Raw genomic sequence first — 1,271 nt, 5'->3', positions numbered from 1 at the left:
TTCTTAACCAAACTTTTTGGCCCCTCAGGTTTGGCCCCCATACATGCCAGACATGTATGGCACAGTTTCTGCAAGAATCCTGCTAAGTCAGTTTATAGAGAATCCCCCCACCCTTGATATCTGATTGCTTTCAATATGCAATCAAATTTCTCATCTCCCACCCTTGATATATGACTACCACTCAGCAAGAATCCTGTTAGATCAGTTTATTAGTCTGGATTCTCCAGAGAAACAGAACCAATAGGAGATAGATATGGATATAGACATAGATAGATAGATATAGATACAGATATAGATATAGATACAGATGGAATTGGTTCACGTCATTATGGAATTGGTTCCTATAAGGAATTGGTTCACATAATTATGGAGGCTGAGAAGTGTAAGTTCTGCAGTTGGCAAGTTGAAGACCCAGGAGAGCCAATGATATAATTCCGGTCTGAGTTTAAAGGCCTGAAAACCAAGAGAGCCAATGTAGTAAGTTCCAGTCTAAGTCCAAGTACAAGTCCAAAGGCAAGAGAAGACTGAAATCCCAGCTTGAAGATAGTCATACTGAAAGAAAATATTGTTTCACACTCAACTTTTTATTCCACTCATACCTTCAACAGATTATATGAGGGTCATGTCCACCAGGGAGGGCAATTTGCTTTGCTTAGCCTATCATTTAAATGTTAATTTCATCCATAAAAACCCTCAGAGATACACACAGATGTTTAACCAAATGTCTGGGCACCCCTTATCCCAATCAAGTTAACTCATATAATTAACCATCACAGTCAGTCTAGCAAAAATTCCTCCTACCCTTGATGTTTTCTCTTACTAATTTTCCATTCACTAATTCCTTTTACCAAACTGCTCCTTGGCTACAAATCTCAGTTGAGTCTTGCCATATTTGGAGTTTGACCTGACCTCTCCCCTCAGTTGTCATAGTCTTGACATCTATTGCAGTATTCCTAAATAAAGTCTGCCTTACTTTTATAGCAACTGTCAGAATATTTTTTCTTTAACAAATGGAAAATTTAACATTACCCATAGTAGTTCAAAGAAAAACACAAATTTAAAGAAAACAAATTTTTGTCAAATAAGAAAATATTTTAAAATATCATAATATCCAATGCAGTAAGACATGTACTCACATAAAGCTTTAGTAAGAGCCTAACTTAGAATTTAATTTGTCAAAATATGTCAAAAGTCTAAATTGTATCCAAAATATTTAAATTGATTATTTCACTTCTACAAATCTGTGCTAAAAAATAATGAGAAATGAAGTC

This window comes from Propithecus coquereli, unplaced genomic scaffold, assembly GCF_000956105.1.
Source record: "Propithecus coquereli isolate 6110/MARCELLA unplaced genomic scaffold, Pcoq_1.0 Scaffold15, whole genome shotgun sequence".
NCBI lineage: Eukaryota > Metazoa > Chordata > Mammalia > Primates > Indriidae > Propithecus > Propithecus coquereli.
This window is presented reverse-complemented; position numbering follows the sequence as displayed.